General features: G+C 35.6%; 1 non-coding gene across 1 annotated transcript; it reads right to left on the bottom strand.

Moving 5' to 3' along the window:
- Nucleotides 1–6,582: 6,582 nt before the first annotated feature.
- On the bottom strand, nt 6,583–6,689 carry LOC113001736 (small nucleolar RNA R71). The gene has a single exon (XR_003267224.1). It is a non-coding gene; the product is annotated as a small nucleolar RNA R71 (small nucleolar RNA).
- Nucleotides 6,690–19,580: the final 12,891 nt, after the last annotated feature.

The raw sequence follows: 19,580 nt of genomic DNA, 5'->3' as shown, positions 1-19,580 counted from the left end.
TTTTCTTTGCCAAAAAGCTTTCTAAACTTTGTTTTCAAAACTTTGTTTTCTGCAAGTGGAAATTCTATAGAAAACAAAAGTGCGCTATCTTTTCTTCCTTCTCCCTCTTGCCAAAAGATTCAAAGGACTAACCACCTGAGAATTCTTTTGATTCTTCCTCTTCCCTTTAAACAAAAGATTTCAAAGGACTAACCGCCTGAGATATCTTTTGTTTCCCCTTACAAAGATTCAAGGGACTAACCGCCTAAGAATTCTTTGTCTTAACACATTGGAGGGTACATCCTTTGTGGTACAAGTAGGGCATACATCTAATTGGATTGTAATACTGAGAACAAGAGAGGGTACATCTCTTGTGGATCAGTTCAAGTGGAGCATACATCCACTTGGTTGTTCAAAGAGAACAAGGGAGGGTACATCCCTTGTGGATCTTTGCTTGTAAAGGATTTTACAAGGTTATTGGAAATCTCAAGAACCGGTGATTGCTTGGGGACTGGATGTAGGCACGGGTTGTTGCCGAACCAGTATAAATCTTGTGTTTGTCTTCTTCTTCCCTACACTTTTTATCTTTCCGCTGTGCACTTTTTATTTTTTCTTTACTTTTGTCTAAGTTATTGTTTCTGTTCTTTACTTTCCCATAACTTAGTAGTAAAGCCTAATTGAATCTAGTAATATTAAGAAGGATAAATTTTTAATTAGTCAAGACACGTTCATAATTAATTCAACCCCCCCTTCTTAATTATTCCGAGGCCACTTGATCCAACAAGTGGTATCGGAGCAGGTATCTTGAGAAAAGTTTTACAACTTCAAGATTCATGGCCTCCTCAAATTCTCTGTTTCCCGAAGGAAACTCCATCCATATGCCACCTATCTTTAATGGTGAGGGTCACCACTATTGGAAAACCCGAATGCAAATCTTTATTGAAGCCATAGATTTAAACATTTGGGAAGCAATAGAAATAGGACCTTATGTACCCATCATAGTAGATGCAAGCATAGGCACAACAACAAAAAAACCTAGAGATAAATGGTCTGAAGAAGATAGAAGAAGAGTCCAACATAATCTTAAAGCCAAAAACATTATTACTTCTGCTCTAGGAGCAGATGAATATTTTAGAGTTTCAAACTGTCCAAATGCAAAGGAGATATGGGATACACTACAACTCACACATGAAGGCACCACTGATGTTAAGAGATCTAGGATTAATATATTGACCCATGAATATGAACTCTTTAGGATGAACACAAATGAGAACATTCAAAGCATGCATAAAAGATTCACACACATAGTTAATCACCTTGCCTCCTTAGGAAAAATCTTTCCTAATGAAGATTTAATTAATAAAGTTTTGAGATGCTTAAGTAGGGAATGGAAGCCCAAGGTAACTACCATTTTTGAAAGTAAAGATCTTTCTTCTATGTCTCTTGCCACTCTTTTTGGCAAATTACAGGAACATGAGATGGAACTCCAACAACTAAATCAAAATGAAGAAATCGACAAGAGGAAACGAAGCATAGCACTAAAAGCCTCCTCATCAATACAAGAAGAAAATGAAGATGAAGAATCAAAAGATGAAGAAGACTTCTCAATCTTTTGAAGAAGTTTCACAAATTTGTCAAGAAGAGAAGAATCGAGAGGCGTCAAAATTTCAACCATGGAAAAGGATTCCAAGAAGACTCTCCAACTCTTAGATGCTACAAGTGCAACCAACTTGGTCACATCAAAGAAAATTGCCCCTCAGACGAGCAATGGCCTGAGAAGAATGAGAAGAAAAGTCATGAAGAAAGAAGATCCATGAAGGCATATATTGCATGGGATGATAATGACTCATCTGATGGTTCGAAGAAGGAGATCAACCTTCTATCCAAGGACTATGAGAGCGATGAGAACATCTCTCAAGAAGATTAAGCAAAAAGCAAAAGTCTGACTTCCATCTTTGAAGAGCTAGGCACTTAAATCATGAAAAAGGTAACATCAAAACCATTCTCTTTTAAATTAAGTTGGTTGAAACTTTCCTTTCAATTAACTTGTTATATGATGACTAACAAAATTTTATTTTTTTGTCTTGATTGATTGCTATTATGAGTATGTGCTTATATGTTTGATTTAGTTATTTTCCTTCTCGAAGCATGAAGTTTATTATTAAAACAAATACTTGATAATGCCTATGATTCTTGCATGATTTTTAGTATGATATGTGAATTACTTGCTTAAAAGTCATTCATAAAGTTTTTCAAAAATCTATTATGTTATATATATTTATTTTCATATAAGAGTTATTAGATATAAAGTATTTTGACCCCCTTTCAAATCCTTTCATCCTAAAAGTTCATTTAGCATTTAGTTCTGTTAAAATGTTCTCTGTAATCGATTACCACAATGTGTAATCGATTACAACGCGTCTCTGCTGCTTATAAATTCAAATTTCAGAATTCACAAAACTCCAACTTCGTCTCTCTCGCGAAACCCTCATTCCCAATTTTTCTTTCTGCCACAACTCACTCATTTCTTATCCAAATCACGTCCTACAAAGCCCAAAATTCATCTTTTTTATCCTCTTTCATTTCAACTGATTGAAATTTCAAATAAGTCTCTCAAATGGTGAAACCATCGAAGAAGCGCAAGGGTTCTTTGAGTAGAAGCCAACGGCACTCCGAGGCTCAGGATACTCCAATTCCTTCCTCCATTTCCTCCTCCTCATTGTTCTCATCGAAAGAACAACGTACAAAGTACATAAACCTCTTCTCCTCTTGTTCTATCATTGACCCTAAGTTCATAGATATGGATTTCTTTTCTGATGAGAGTTTCGAGTGCATTCAAGCATTTCAGAACTCAAATCTCATTCCCTTTATGTCTTTAAAACTTCCTGTGTATTCTGAATTAGTAAAAGCTTTTTATTCTAATCTTGAAATTCAAGAGAGTACCTTGATTTCTGAGGTCTTTGGGATAAAGATGTTCATTTATCAATCCCTCTTCTATGATTTGACCCAATTGTCTAGCGAAGGTGTACCAATTGAAGGTGCATTGGATGATGATTGGAAATTTGATTTTTCTGTGCATGATGTCCGCCAGTTGATTTGCACCAACCAAGTGGATATGATCAGAAGGCTGCTTGCCATTTCATTGGCTCTTGAAAGCCGCATCCTTCATTATCTAATTTTTCGTATCCCACTCCCTACATCTTCAAACCTTGCATAGGTTTCTGAAGAAGACTAATAGTCATGTGGGCCTTTCATACCGGCCGACAAATTGATTGGGCACATCTAGTCCCATATCACATGCATAAGGCATTGCGATTAAATGCTCCTTTTCCCTATCCTTACTTAGTTACTTTGTTCCTTCAACATTTTAACATCCCTCTTGATTCTGAACCTTATGTTCCAATCAAGAGATCTTTCTTGATCAGTGCTGTTGTGCTTGCCTCCTTTGGTTACCGCAAAGAGCGTGACGACTCTTGGGTAAAAAAGGATGCTCAACCAAATGATGAAGAAGGACACTTACCAGCTGGAGAGGATTCTTCTCTCCTTCAAAGTATTTTGGACAGGTTTGACGGACTTCAAACCTATGTTGGTGAGAGGTTTGACTCTTTGGAACATCAAGTGGACACACGATTCGAGGAGATGGACTCAAGGATTACAAAGGTTGAAGGAGATGTCACCTTTATTCGCGATTGCTTTGACTTACCACCACCACCACCATCAATTTAGGCATTACTATTATTATTAGTATTTTAATTTCTAGCCGTGTATTTGGCTATGTTTTGAAACACTTATTAGTATATTACTTTCTAAATTAGTTGTTTTAATTTGGTTATCTTGGATGACTTTCTAATTATCTGACATTTTATTATGATTAATGGATGAATTATTATCTTCCTTGCTTAGTTTATGTATGAATTATTGTCCTTCTTGCTTGTTGTATGGATTAAAATTCTTGGATGATTATGAGTTTGTGTATGATTTTATGTTTATATACGCACTTTGACTTTTTGTTGATGCCACAAATGGGGAGAGAAAGTTGGGATTAAATCAAGAACTCATATAATTAAATAACTTAATTTCAAGTGAATCTTAAACTCAAAAGCAAAGGGGGAGAATTAAGTGAGTGATCAATTAGAAGATAGAGCTTGTATGCGTTTCTTGATTTCAGGTTTGTCATCATCAAAAAGGGGGAGATTGTAGAAGCGAGCTTCATGATGATGAACAACAATTTTGATGATGCCAAAAGCCCAAATGATTGATTCAAGATTTCAAGATCAAGCACCAAGAATCAAATCCAAGATTCAAGATTCAAGAGAAGAAATCAAGAAGCAACAAGTCAAGACTTCATATAGGATAAGTATTAAAATATTTTTTCAAAAACCAAATAGCACAGTTTTGTTTTACAAAAGAATTTTCTCAAATTTTCTAAGTTACCAGAGTGATTACTCTTGGTAATCGATTAACAGTTGGCAGTAATTGATTACCAGTGACCAATTTGGTTTTCAAATGATTTGTAACGTTCCAAAATGATTTTCAAATAGTGTAATCGGTTACACTATATTAGTAATCGATTACAAGTGAATCTGAACGTTGGAATTCAAATCCAATTGTGAAGAGTCACAACTTTTCATAAAATACATTGTGTAATCGATTACACCATTGTGGTAATCGATTACTAGTGAATAGTTTTGAAGAAAAAGTTAAGAGTTATAACTCTTAACATGGTTTTCTCAAAAGTCATAACTCTTCCAATGATTTCTTTGACCAAACATGAAGAGTCTATAAAAGCATGACTTTGCCACACGTTTCAAGATATATGATATTCTACCAAACAATCCTTTTTCACAATCTTTCTCTAACCATTGCCCATTGCTTTTTCTTTGCCAAAAAGCTTTCTAAACTTTGTTTTTCTGCAAGTGGAAATTCTACAGAAAACAAAAGTGTGCTATCTTTTCTTCCTTTTCCCTCTTGCTAAAAGATTCAAAGGACTAACCACCTGATAATTCTTTTGATTCTTCCTCTTCCCTTTGAACAAAATATTTCAAAGGACTAATCCCCCCTAATTCGTTACTATTTTCCTACTATCTGTTATGAACATTTGGTTTATCATTGCTCGTTGGGAAATGACCTAGGATCACTTCCTAGTTATTGCATTTTAATGTTTATTTGATTCGGGCATGACCTCGATCAAATTTGGCGCCGCTGCCAGGGAGCAGTGTCCAAAGGTTCATAATAGCTAGTAATTCGTGTTTTATGTTTAGTTGTTTTATGCTTTCGTGTGTTGTGTTAGTGTTGTGTTCGTGTTGCGTTAAGTGTTGTTTAGTGTCTTGCTATTTTTTTTAGTGTGGTGTTTTGTTTTAGTTTTTCTATTCAGCGCTTCCCCTGTTTCAGTTTTTGTGTTTTGCTGTGAATAGTGTTTTGCGAAGGATTTAGCGACCACTTTTGTTGAACTGGAAAACAAGGTAGTAGTGGAAATCCCTTAGCGACGGATTTTGGAGACCACACTTGCTGAATTAATTGGGATTTTTTGTTTTGGTAGCTATAGTTTTTATTTTTGGCTGAATTTTTTTGTGGTCACTTATTTTGATCCATATTTTCTGAGAAAAATAGCTGGAGCCCTTAGTTTAGTCAGATTTGAAAGTTCCAAAAAAATAGCAAATTTAATTTTTGTCAAAACTTCAAACGGCCATAACTTTTGCTCCGGTTATCAGAATCGCTATTATTATATATGTATTTGGGGTAGAAAAAAATTTCCCATTCCGTGGCAGCCACCATAGGTCGGCTGAGGTCTGCTTCTTCCAAAAATTGTGATTCTGCCAAAAGTTTTTTATTTTCCAAGTATTATTCTCTTATTTTTCTTAACTTATCATTTTTAGCTTCTATAGTTAGAATTTGAATTTTCGTTTGAAATTTTTTGTGCTATCTTCTCATCATTTTATAAGGTTGCTCACAAAATTTCAAGTCATTTGGATATCATTTAATGGTAGTTGTAGTTCAAACCTACACTATTACTTGCATAAGAAGGTAACTAGTTGTGCATGCTGAATAGAGTGTATGACTAGAGGCAATCCATCTAACTTACAACCCTTTGATCCTGAGATAGATAGGACATTTCATAGATTAGTTAGACATCATTTAGTACCTTTTGAGCATCCTGAGCATTCTATTATTGGTGATTTTGAGCATTATAGTTTTGAACATTCTGATTTTGAACATTCTGAGAACATGGCACAACCTCCACCCCATGAGAGGACTCTAAGGGAAATGGCTGCACCTGATTTCACCTACGAAAGCTTGTGCATCCAATACCCTGATGAGGATGTCCCAAATGTTCTTAAAACTGGACTGGTCCATTTGCTTCCAAAGTTTCATGGCCTTGTAGGTGAAGACCCGCACAAACATCTGAAAGAATTCCATATTGTCTGCTCCACCATGAAACCCCTAGATGTCCAGGAGGATCACATATTTCTGAAGGCCTTTCCTTATTCTTTAGAGGGAGTGGCAAAGGACTGGATATATTACCTTGCTCCAAGGTCCATCACGAGCTGGGATGACCTCAAGAGAGTATTGTTAGAAAAACTTTTCCCTATTTCCAAGACCACGACCATCAGAAAGGATATTTCAGGCATTAGAAAACTCAGTGGAGAGAGCTTATATGAATACTGGTAGAGATTTAAGAAACTATGTGTCAGTTGCCCTCACCACCAGATTTCTGAGCAGTTTCTCCTCCAATATTTTTATGAAGGACTCAGTAACATGGAGAGAAGTATGATAGATGCTGCCAGTGGTGGAGCCCTTGGAGACATGACCCCTGCTGAAGCCAGAAATTTAATTGAGAAGATGGCTTCAAACTCCCAGCAATTTAGTGATAGAAGTGATGTTATTGTCATTAGAGGCGTGCATGAAGTAGCCACGAATTCATCTTCATCAGCCGAGACTAAGAAGCTTGAAGGTAAACTAGATGCCTTGGTTAACCTGGTAACCCAACTGGCCATGAATCAAAAATCTGCACCTGTCGCCAGACTCTGTGGTTTATGCTCCTCTGCCGACCACCACACAGACCTTTGCCCTTCTGTGCAACAATCTGAAGTAATTGAACAGCCTGAAGCTTATGCTGCAAACATCTACAATAAACCTCCTCAACCTCGGCAGCAAAATCAACCACAACAAAACAATTATGACCTCTCTAGCAACAGGTACAATCCCGGGTGGAGGAATCATCCCATCCTTAGATGGTCGAATCCTTCACAACAGTAGCAACCCAAAAGCTACGATATTTTGCTTTAAAGGTATATGAATTAAAAAAAATCTTTGATACTACTTGTTTAATATCTGCCTCCCTTGCCGATGAGCAAGAGGAGAAGCTATTATCAGTTCTTAAGAAGCATAAAAAGGATTTAGGCTGTACCCTGATGGACATTCTTGGTATTAGCCCATCCACATGTATGCATCGGATAAATTTAGAGGATGGGGCTAAACAAGTAAGACAGCCACAGAGAAGACTCAACCCGGTGATTCTTGATGTAGTGAAGAAGGAGGTAACCAAGCTTTTGCAAGCTGGAATCATCTATCCTATCTTCGACAGCCAATGGGTGAGTCCCGTCCAGGTAGTCCCGAAGAAAATTGGTCTCACCGTGATAAAAAATGAGAATGAGGAGTTGATTCCTACTCGGGTGCAGAACAGTTGGAGAGTTTGCATCGACTATAGGAGGCTGAACCAGGTTACCAAAAAGGACCATTTTCCCCTGCCATTCATTGACCAGATGCTTGAACGCCTGGCAGGTAAATCTCACTACTGCTTCCTTGATGGTTTTTCTGATTATATGCAAATCACTATTGCTCTTGACGATCAAGAAAAGACCACATTCACCTGCCCCTTTGGCACTTTTGCCTATAGGAGGATGCCTTTCGGCCTGTGCAATGCCCCTGGTACCTTCCAGCGGTGCATGATTAGTATTTTTAGTGATTTTTTAGAAAATTGCATAGAGGTGTTTATGGATGATTTCACTGTATATGGATCCTCTTTTGATGTTTGTTTGGATAGTCTGGAAAAGGTTTTGAATAAATGCACTGAAACTAACCTTGTTCTAAATTTTGAAAAATGTCATTTTATGGTTGAGCAAGGTATAGTTTTAGGCCACATTATTTCCAATAAGGGCATTGAAGTAGATCCTGCAAAAATTTCTGTTATTTCACAATTGTCTTCCCCTCTTGCGTGCGAGAGGTGCGATCTTTTCTTGGTCATGTAGGATTCTACAAGCGCTTTATAAGATATTTTATCAAAGTAGCCCTTCCACTACCCAACTTGTTGCAAAAGGAGGTGGAGTTTGATTTAAATGATAAATGCAAAGAGGCTTTTGATTGCCTCAAAAGAGCATTGACTACCACCCTCATCATCCAGGCACCCGACTTGACAGTCCCTTTTGAGCTTATGTGTGATGCATCCAATTATGCATTGAGAAAGAGCTACTAGCCATAGTTTTTGTAGAAGCAAATGACTTTGATGTTTTGATGATGATCATGATGATTTGATGTAAATGCGCTTTTCAAGTTTAATTCAAGACAATGATTCAAGAATACAAGACACAACATCAAGATGATCACTAGTATTTTAGGAAGGGAATTCCTAATTGAAATAACAAAAGGTTTGGCCAAGAAATTTAAGTTAAAAAGTCTTTTTCAAGAGATTTACTCCCTAGTAATCGATTACCAGTGGCCAAAAATGATTTACAACAGCTATTAAAATTTGAATTCAAATTTTAGACTGTGTAATCGATTACACAATATTGGTAATCGATTACCAGTAGTTAATAATCGATTACCAGATGAGATTTTCAGAAAATTATTTCCAAGAGTCACATCTTTTCAAATGGTTTTCACATGGCCACCAAAGGTCTATTTATATGTGACTTGCAACACGAATTTGCTCAGAGTTTTTCATAACAAAAAAGTCTTATTCTCTCAAAGAGCAAAAACATTTTATCCTCTAAAGAATTCCTTGGCCAATACACTTGCAATTCAATAAGGAATTAATTGAGTGCTCAAATTGTACAATCTATCTCTTTCAAGAGAGATTCATTCTTCTCTACTTTCTAAATTCTCAAAGGGGATTGAGAGACCGAGGGTCTCTTGTTGTAAAGAAATCTGAACACAAAAGAAGGATTGTCCTTGTGTGTTCAGAACTTGTAAAAGGATTTTACAAGATAGTGGAACTCTTAAGCGGGTTGCTTGGGGACTGGACGTAGGCACAAGGGTGTGGCCGAACCAGTATAAATCTGAGTTTGCACTTTCTCTTCACTTAAACTCTTTTATTTATTATTGCTTTACATTTATATTCAGATTGTTCTATTTGAATCATTATTTAAGAGTTCATTTTTAAGGGAACTTATAACTTGCATTGAAATTGAAATAGAATTTTAATTGGGGAAATAGTTTGCAATATCTTAATTCAACCCCCCTTCTTAAGATATCTGAGGCCACTTGTCTAACAAGTGGTATCAGGGCTTCATTTTTGTATAAAGTTTAGAAGCTTCAAGAATAATGGCCTCAGCAAACTTCTTATTTCCAGAAGGAAATTCAATCAATTGACCTCCAATCTTTAATGGAGAGGGTTACCACTACTGGAAAACCTGAATGCAAATTTTTATTGAGGCAATAGACTTAAACATTTGGGAAGCCATAGAAATAGGGCCTTATATACCCACCACAGTAGAAAGAACTACAATAGATGGAAGGACAACAAGTGGAAGCACAACAATAGAAAGACCTAGGGATAGATGGTCTGAAGAGGATAGAAGACGAGTACAATATAATTTAAAAGCCAAAAACATAATTACATCTGCCCTGGGAATGGATGAATATTTCAGGGTTTCAGATTGTAAGAGTGCTAAGGAAATGTGGGACACTCTACAAGTAACACATGAAGGCACAACAGATGTTAAAAGATCTAGGATAAACACATTAACTCATGAATATGAACTATTTAGGATGAATGCAAATGAAAGCATTCAAGACATGCAAAAGAGGTTCACACATATAGTAAATCATCTTGTAGCCTTAGGGAAAGATTTTCAAAATGAAGATCTCATAAACAAAGTATTAAGATGTTTAAGCAGAGAATGACAACCTATAGTAACAGCCATTACTGAATCAAGAGATTTATCTAACATGACTCTTGATACTCTATTTGGAAAGTTACAGGAACACGAAATGGAATTGTTGAGATTAAATCAACATGAAGAAAATGACAAGAAAAAGAAGGGAATTGCTCTTAAAGCCTCATCTTCAATCCAAGAAGAAAGTGATAAGGAAATTGATCTAGATGAAGATGATGATCTTAGCCTTTTTGTAAAAAGGTTCAACAAGTTTCTGAAAGTCAGAGGAAGTCAAAGGCGACCAAATTTTAAATCTTAAAGAAGGACATAAATTTCATCTTCAACTCCCAAATTCTTTGAATGCAATCAACCTGGACATCTGAGGGTTGATTGTCCTATCTTCAAGAAAAAGATGGAGAAATCTGAAAAGAAAAATTTTAGTGAAAAGAAAATGAAAAAAGTTTACATCACATGGGATGACAATGATATGGAATCTTCTGAAGATTCAGAAAATGAAGAGATAAACCTCTGTCTAATGGCTAAAAGTTATGAAAGCGATGAAGAGGTAACATCTTCAAATAACTTATCCATTTCTTTTGATGAATTACAAGATGCATTTGCTGATTTGCATAAAGAGTCAATCAAACTTGCAAAGTTAGTTTCATCTCCTAAGAAAACAATTTCAGATTTAGAAAATGAAATTTCAAAATTAAATAAAGAATTAGATCATCTTAGAACTAAAGTCTTAATTTCTAAATCAAATGAAAAAGTTTATATCTCTACTATTTCTGACAAGAAAACATCTGATTCTTGTAGTTGTTGTAGAAAATATGAAAAAGAAATTAAAGATCAGAAAAACTCACTTGAAAAATTTTCTTTTAGTAAAAATAATTTAGATGTCATATTAGGAAAACAAAGATGTGTCTCTAATAAGGCTGGAATAGGATATAAACCTGAAAAACAACAAAAATTTCATAAAAACCTCTTTGCTTCCACACAAAATTATAATTCTAGTTCTATCACTTGTTTTTATTGTGGAAGAAAAGGACATGGCACATCTACTTGTTATTTTAAGAAAAAGTACAACAACATTAAAATGATATGGGTCCCAAAAGGATCTTCAGTCTACACTAACACACAAGGACCCAATAAAGTTTGGGTACCTAAGTCAAAAACTTGATCATGTAGGTGTCTTTGAGGAAGGAATGGTACATAGATAGCGGATGTTCAAAACATATGACTGGAGATGCATCAAAGTTTACACATATCTCTCCCAAGAAAAGCGGGCATGTAACTTATGGTGAAAACAACAAAGGTAGAATCCTTGGAGTTGGTAAAATAGGTACAAATTCTTCAAACTCCATTGAAAATGTTCTACTTGTTGAAGGTCTTAAGCACAGCCTACTTAGTGTTAGTCAATTATGTGACAAAGGCTATCAAGTATCATTTGATTCTCAAAAATGTCTTATAGAACATAAGCATGACACTAATATAAAGCATGTAGGATATAGAGCCAACAATGTATATATGATAGACTTAAGCCTAAAACTAGATAATAATCATTGTTTTCTTAGCAAAGATGATGATCCATGGTTATGGCATAAAAGAATTGCTCACATAAACATGGATCACTTAAACAAATTAATTTCAAAAGATTTAGTAGTTGGTTTTCCTAAATTAAAATTTGAAAAAGATAGACTATGTGATGCATGTCAAAAGGGAAAACAAATTAGTGTCTCATTCAAACCCAAAAATATTGTTTCAACTACTCAACCCTTACAATTATTGCATATGGATTTATTTGGTCCATCTAGAACCATGAGTTTTGGAGGAAATTACTATGCTCTTGTCATAGTTGATGATTTCTCTAGATATTCATGGACATTATTCATTACTCATAGAAGTGATGCATTCCAAGCATTTAGGAAACTTGATAAAGTTATACAAAACAAGAAAAATCTTAAGATTGCATCCATTACAAGTGATCATGGGGGTGAATTTGAAAATAAAGATTTTGAATTATTTTGTGATGAACATGGTATTGAGCATAATTTTTCTGCACCTAGAACCCCTCAACAAAATGGAGTTGTTGAGAGGAAAAATAGGTCATTGGAAGAAATTGCTAGAACTTTATTAAATGATACTTTCTTCCAAAATATTTTTGGGTTGAAGCCGTCAATACTGCATGTTACATCATGAATAAGGCCTTAATAAGACCTATTTTAAAGAAAACCCCATATGAGTTATATAATGGTAGAAAACCTAACATTTCACATCTTCTTGTTTTTGGTTGCAAATGTTTTGTGCTTAATAATGGTAAAGATAAGCTAGGAAAATTTGATGCAAAATATGATGAAGGCATCTTTCTTGGATATTCATTGCAAAGTAAAGCATATAGAATATATAACAAAAGAACTATGAGTATTGAAGAATCCATTCATGTTTCTTTTGATGAATCTAATGCTATTCTGTCAAGAAAGAATATACTAGATGATATTGCGGAATCTTTAAAACAAATTCATATTCATGGACAAGATTCTAAAGGAAAAGGGAAAGGATGCAATGAAGATCCTCCAGAAGAAGCCAAATCAAATGATGAACTTCCAAAAGAATGGAAAGCCTCAAAAGATCATCCCCTCGACAACATTATTGGTGATATCTCAAAAGGGGTAACAACTAGACATTCTCTTAAAGAATTATGCAATAATATGGCTTTTGTATCTATGATTGAACCTAAAAATATAAAAGAAGCCATAATAGATGATAATTGGATAATTGCTATGCAAGAAGAACTAAATCAATTTGAGAGAAACAATGTGTGGGAACTTGTTGAGAAACCTAAAAACTATCCCATCATAGGAACAAAATGGGTATTTAGGAATAAGTTAGATGAACATGGCATAATCATTAGAAACAAGGCTAGATTAGTTGCAAAAGGATATAATCAAGAAGAAGGTATAGATTATGAAGAAGCATATGCTCCAGTTGCTAGATTAGAAGCCATTAGAATGCTCTTAGCATATTCATCCATAATGAATTTTAAGCTTTATCAAATGGATGTTAAAAGTGCTTTTCTAAATGGGTTAATTCAAGAAGAAGTATATGTTGAACAACCACCAGGTTTTGAAATGTTGGATAAGCCAAATCATGTCTATAAATTGAAAAAGGCTTTATATGGCTTGAAACAAGCCCCTAGGGCTTGGTACGAGCGTCTAAGTAAGTTCCTTTTAGAAAAGGACTTCTCTAGAGGAAAAGTGGATACTACTCTTTTCATAAAGAGAAAATCACATGATATTTTATTAGTTCAAATTTATGTTGATGATATTATTTTTGGATCCACTAATGAATTATTGTGCAAGGAATTCTCTCATGACATGCAAAGTGAGTTTGAAATGTCAATGATGGGAGAACTTAATTTCTTTCTTGGATTGCAAATTAAACAAACCAAGGATGGTATCTTTGTCAATCAATCCAAGTATTGCAAAGAGTTAATCCACAAATTCGGCATGGAAAATGCTAAGCACATGGCTACACCAATGAGCACTGCTTGCTATCTAGATAAAGATGAAACCGATCAGTCAATAGATGTTAAGCAATATCGAGGTATGATCGAATCACTTCTTTATTTATCTGCTAGCAAACCTGATATAATGTTTAGTGTGTGTATGTGTGCTAGATTTCAATCAAATCCTAAACAAACACATCTTAGTGTTGTTAAAAGAATCATAAGATATTTAGTAGGCATTATGAACATAGGTTTATGGTATCCTAGAAATTCCACATGCACCTTAATTGGATATTTTGATTTAGACTTGGCCGGTTCTAAAACAGATAGAAAGAGCACAAGTGGAACTTGTCAGTTCATTGGATCTGCTCTAGTTTCTTGGCATAGTAAGAAACAAAATAATGTTGCTTTATCCACTGCAGAAGCGGAATATATTTCTGCTGGCAGTTGTTGTGCACAAATCTTATGGATGAAGCAACAACTTTCTGACTATGGAATCCTTCTTGACCATATACCTATTAGATGTGATAATACAAGTGCAATTAATCTTTCCAAAAATCCAGTTCAACACTCTAGAACTAAACATATAGAAATTAGGCACCATTTTCTAAGAGATCATGTATTAGAGTTTGTTGATACAAAGAATCAACTTGCTGATATCTTCACAAAACCTCTCCCCAAAGAAACATTCTTCTCTATTAGAAGGGAATTAGGCCTCTTAGATGTTAGTGATTTTGATAAATAAGGATTGATTGATTGAATTACTTTTATGATTGATTATTTGTGATTAAGTATGTTACTATGCTTGATTTTGTTTAAATTCTTGTTATTATGATGGCTTGATGCATTATTGTGTGTTTGAATGATTGAATTAAATACATTAGTAGTGATGATTGATAGTATTAGATGTATTTAGCATAGACATAGGTAATTTTTAGAGGAACTAGCCTAGTTTATGCTCTGGTAATCGATTACCATTCAGTGTAATCGATTACACAAGAACAGGCAGCCTGTAATCGATTACAGCATCCTGTAATCGATTACCAGAAGGCTTACTACTCCTGTAATCGATTATCATACCTTGTAATCGATTACACCTTGTCCTCCTCTATAAATACCTTCGAAACCAATCACGTTGCGCAGCCTCACTCTCGTTCTCGTGCCTCCTTCATCCCTAATCTTCAAATTCTCATATCTTCCTCAATTCTTCACCAAAAAACGTCCCGTAAAGCCCAATCTTCCTCATTTTCACTCCTCTTTCGATTCCAACGATTGAAATTCACTAAAACTTCCTCAAATGGCAGAATCATTGAAGAAGAGAAAGGGATCATCCTCCACCACCACTGTTGCTGGTCATCGCCGCCACGGACCATCTGAAGCACCCACAACACCTATCCATCCTTCCTTGTCATCTCCAAGATCATCCACTTTGTTTTCTTCCGATGATCAACGTCTACGGTACCTTTCTCAATTTTCTTCTAGGATCATTTTAGACCCTAAGTACCTAGACATAGATTTCTTCAATGATGAGACATTTGATTGTTATCAAGTGTTTCAAAATTCTGGCTTAGTTGATTTCATGTCTTTAAAATTGCCTTATTATCTTGAACTTGTCAAAGTCTTTTACTGCAATTTAAAAATTCAAGATGGCATTATTTCTTCTGAGGTGCATGGTATTTCCATGATCATTGATCAATCTTTGTTTTTTTCTTTGACTAAATTACCCAGTCAAGGTGCACCTTTTGAGGGCACCATTGTTGATGACTGGAAATTTGATTATTCTAGTCATGATGCTCACCGTATGGTTTGTAATGACCAGGCTGAAATGACCGATAGATTACTGGTCGGATCATTGACCTTTGATAATGGCATCATGCACTACATTATTGTTAGAATTTTGCTCCCTGGGTCTTCAAATTTGGCTCAAGCCTCTAAGGAGGACTTGATTTTGATGTGGGTTTCCTTACCGGTCGTTAGATCGACTAGGCTCACTTGGTTCGGTACCGAATGCATAAGGCATTACGGGCCAATGCACCTCTCCCTTACCCTCAATTGGTCACTCTGTTTCTCCGTCATTTTCAAATTCCACTTGATGATGAACCTTTCGTTCAAGTCAAGCGTTCCTTTGCTATTGGTGCTGGTGTAGTCACTTCTTTTGGATACCGCAAGGATCGGAATGGTCAATGGTTGAAGAAAGATGCACTTCCTCCACAAGATGAGCGTACTCCTTCTCCTCCTCCTCAGCGAGATGATTCAGCCCTTATGACTGAAGTTCTTTCCGAGTTACGGGGTCTTCGTACTTATGTTGGTGAACGTTTTGACACTTTGGATAATCGCTTTGCAGGAATGAATATCCGTCTCACAGCTTGAAGAAGATGTGGGTTATATTCGTCATAGCTTCGATCTTCCACCACCACCTCCACCTTCTTAGAGTTTACTTTATAATTTTATATTTCTAATAAGCCGTGTATTTTGGCTATGGTATTTAAGTTTTCATTTTCTGCACTTTATTTATTTATCTTTTGGTATTTGGACTTTAGTCTTTTATGATTGGATTCTATGTGGTTTTGAATTATGACTGTTTGGATTATATTTTGGTTATGACTTTTTTATGATTTTCTCATGGTTGGTTATGACTTATGATTAATCTTTGTCCACTTCATTATATTATCTATAATTGCTTCCCACGAACTTTGGCTTTTTGATGTTGCCAAAGGGAGAGAGAAATGGGGTGGTATAGAAAAGCTTAGAAAAAGCTTAGAAATCAAGTGATCATCAATTCCAAAACATAGGGGGAGTGAACGCAATATATTATTCATATACATTGCTTGCTTGTATCTTGATTTCAGGACTTAAATTGTCATTCATCAAAAAGAGGGAGATTGTAGAAGCAAATGACTTTGATGTTTTGATGATGATCATGATGATTTGATGCAAATGCGCTTTTCAAGTTTAATTCAAGACAATGATTCAAGAATACAAGACACAACATCAAGATGATCACTAGTATTTTAGGAAGGGAATTCTTAATTGAAATAGCAAAAGGTTTGGCCAAGAAATTTAAGTTAAAAAGTCTTTTTCAAGAGATTTACCCTCTGGTAATCGATTACCAGTGGCCAAAAAGGATTTACAACAGCTATTAAAATTTGAATTCAAATTTTAGACTGTGTAATCGATTACACAATATTGGTAATCGATTACCAGCAGTTAATAAATGTTTTAATTCAAATTTTAAAACCTGTAATCGAATACCAGAGGAGATTTTCAGAAAATTATTTCCAAGAGTCACATCTTTTCAAATGGTTTTCACATGGCCACCAAAGGTCTATTTATATGTGACTTGCAACACGAATTTGCTCAGAGTTTTTCATAACAAAAAAGTCTTATTCTCTCAAAGAGCAAAAACATTTTATCCTCTTAAGAATTCCTTGGCCAATACACTTGCAATTCAATAAGGAATTAATTGAGTGCTCAGATTGTACAATCTATCTCTTTCAAGAGAGATTCATTCTTCTCTACTTTCTAAATTCTCAAAGGGGATTGAGAGACCGAGGGTCTCTTGTTGTAAAGAAATCTGAACACAAAAGAAGGATCGTCCTTGTGTGTTCAGAACTTGTAAAAGGATTTTACAAGATAGTGGAACTCTCAAGCAAGTTGCTTGGGGACTGGACATAGGCACAAGGGTGTGGCCGAACCAGTATAAATCTGATTTTGCACTTTCTCTTCCCTTAAACTCTTTTATTTATTATTGCTTTACATTTATATTCAGATTGTTCTATTTGAATCATTATTTAAGAGTTCATTTTTAAGGGAACTTGTAACTTGCATTGAAATTGAAATAGAATTTTAATTGGGGAAATAGTTTGCAATATCTTAATTCAACCCCCTTTCTTAAGATATTTGAGGCCACTTGTCTAACAGTTTTTGCTCTTAAAAAATTCCGTTCTTATTTGCTTGGTACTCGCATTATTGTTTATACTGACCATGCAGCTTTAAAGTACTTGTTGAAGAAGGTTGATTCAAAACCTAGGTTGATCCGATGGATGCTCTGGCTCCAAGAATTTGACTTGGAGATCCGTGATGAGCGGAGCACAAAATTAAGTTGCTAATCATTTGAGTCGGATCGAACATGTGTCTAATGAGGACTCACCCATTCGGGATGATTTCCCAGATGATTATTTATATATATTGTATAGTATTTCTGATTCTCTTTCTACTCCCTGGTTTGCTAACATTGTCAATTATTTAGTTGCTTCTGTTTTTCCTCCCTAAGCATCTAATGCTCAAAAAGATAAAATTAAAAGTGATGCTAAGCCTTTTATTTGGGATGACCCCTACTTGTGGAAATTGTGCAGTGATCAGATCATTAGACGATGCATTCCAGATCATAAGACTGACTCAGTCCTGCAGTTCTGTCATTCTTCCGCACCGGGAGGTCATCTGGGTGTTCAAAGGACTGCTCGTAAAGTGCTTGACTGTGGCTTTTATTGGCCCACCATCTTTAAAGATGCGTGGAAGATTTGTAGCACTTGTGAGTAGTGTCTGAGAGCAGGAAGTGCACTTACATGGCGACAACAAATGTCTTAGCAACCTATGCTATTTTGTGAGGTGTTTGATGTCTGGGGTATAGATTTCATGGGCCCTTTTTGTGACATCCTAGAATTTCTACCCGGAATTTTGTAAGTGTTACATCTAAATAATTATATATATATTATTCAGTGTATATATATATTCTTGGTAGAAGTATGTACATTAGGGGAAAGATACGCGAGTTAGACTAATTAACAAAGAGTAACTCATAACCGAATGGTTACAGAGTAATTCGCAATTAATTAGTCTAAAAATTATCGTTTTGCGTGTAACTTAAAATTTAACAAAACCAACCTCTGAACCATGCTCAGGGTCTCATTCTGAGCGTTTTGATATATATATTGCCTACTTTCGAAAACGGGCCCCGACAGGTGCAGAGAAACGCGAGAAACTGGAACCGGAGAGGTGGCACGCAAACCGAGACAGGATTTCAGCATCCAAAAAGGTCCAATTTTTTCTCCTTTGTGGCTGAGTATGAAGTCAAATCAAGGGAAAAAGGTGGGCCCTTTTTGCTCCACTTAAAATGAGACATGTGGCATTGCTTTTAAAAAAAAAAACCCCTTTTGTACAAAAAGCCAAACCTTCTCTCTCCTTCTTCAGAAATTTTAGAAGTTTTTCCTCCCTTCCACGTTGCTTTTCTTCTTTCTTCTTCTCCACCATTGTCACCTCCATTGAAGCTCCAAAATTCCTCTTCATTTCTACCCCAAATTGCAAGGAGAAGCCATTTTCGAAGTCTTGGAGCACACCTCTACTTCGTGGGGCTTCAAATTTCAGGTAAGGGTGGACTTCTTCTCACTTGAAATTCGTGGGTGTTTGGTTTTTGGGAGCTATAATGGGTAGTTCTAATAGGTTATTGCCTTAGGGTAGTTATTTGTGAAGGAATTTGTTGAAATCATGCTAAACTTGGCATGTTTGATGTGAGCAAAATTACCCATGCTGACTTAGGGTTTTACAATGATGCTTTGTGATATATGTATGCTTGAAATGTTGGTAGAAAACTGGTAGAGATGATGGGGAGATTTAACTTAGGGTTAAATGTGAGAATGGTAGTGTTGTAGGTGGAAAAGTGTGAGATTTTGAGGGTTAGAAAAGCAAAATTTGGGGTTAGTGGAAATTGGAGTCTAAAGTGAGTTGATTCTAGTTTAGAATTTCAATTAAGACTTGTAGGAAAGCTTGGGCAGAGCAAATGAGAAAAATGAGTGACAAATGTGAAAGAAAAGAGCCATTTCTAGGGTAAATGGGGTGTTGAGAGGTCAAATTTTGAATAGGTGGAGTTTTCACCTTAAAACCAGTTTAAGCAAGTCTAAATCAATGTTATAGACTTGATTGAGATGAGATTTTACCCCAAAATTACTCAATTCTCATTTTCACCTTTCAAACCTTGAGAATTCACTAAATTGGTGGGTTTTGGA

The sequence above is a fragment of the Glycine max genome, chromosome 5 (assembly GCF_000004515.6).
Source record: "Glycine max cultivar Williams 82 chromosome 5, Glycine_max_v4.0, whole genome shotgun sequence".
Taxonomy (NCBI): Eukaryota; Viridiplantae; Streptophyta; class Magnoliopsida; order Fabales; family Fabaceae; genus Glycine; species Glycine max.
The sequence above is the reverse complement of the archived record's forward strand: the minus strand, read 5'-3'. Positions and strand labels throughout refer to the sequence as shown.